Below are 918 nucleotides of genomic sequence, written 5' to 3' on the forward strand. Positions count from 1 at the left end.
CTGTAGGGAAGTAAGAAATGCTGCTGAGATACGCACAGGTGCAAGTGGGTTTGACCCTGCTTTACCTGCAAACCTGGCCAGTGTTGTCATCTCTGTTGGAGTGATCTAAAGTGCACGTCCAGATGGCACCGAGAGCCTCCGCCACAGCGCATGAGTCACAGAGCCTGGACAAAAACTGGGGAAAAAAAAAATAGGTGCACCCCGTGAAGCTTCATTTCCTTAGCAGGGATGGGGTTGCGGTTTTGTGTGGAAGATGTAAAAATTAGAAGTTGTGCCAACAGAGACTTCTGTGGATGGACCTGCAAGAGGCGTGCGCTAGCAAAATACAGGTACCATGCACATACACGCATCTGAAACCTCTTTTCTAGTTGATTTTTTAATCTAAATATTTCCAGGTTTATTTTACAGGCTTAGAAATTATTATTCTAATTGTTATTAGAAATAATTTGTACCTGTATTTGGGGCATACATTAAAAGATCACACCCCTTATTTTATCCCTTACCAGCTAGATGCTCCTAAAAAATCAGCCGAGACTTGCAGAAGAATTTTGGTTCCCCATGGCCGCGTGTTTTGGGCTGTAACACTTTTATCTTGTAAAATCAATTCAAAGTCTGAGTTAAAAAAAAAAAAACCAAACAACCGACCAACAGCACAACGCTACCGAGTGAAAAGTGGGATTATAAACCTTCTGTGGGTAGGTTGACCGGTATGTCCGGGCAGCGGAGAAGCACGCGAACCGGGGCCGCGAGAAAGAGCTGGTCTTTACAGTGCGTGTTCCGCCGGTGGTGCCCAGGCAGCGTTTTAGGAGCACGCCCGCGGGCGCCGCGCGGCGCCGCTGGCCTCCGCTCACGCGGGAGGGTGGGTGTTTCCAGTCCTTAAGTCAAACCCACCGCGTAGAGACAAACCGGCGCCGGCTG

This window comes from Pygoscelis adeliae, unplaced genomic scaffold, assembly GCF_000699105.1.
Source record: "Pygoscelis adeliae isolate BGI_AS28 unplaced genomic scaffold, ASM69910v1 Scaffold1, whole genome shotgun sequence".
Taxonomy (NCBI): Eukaryota; Metazoa; Chordata; class Aves; order Sphenisciformes; family Spheniscidae; genus Pygoscelis; species Pygoscelis adeliae.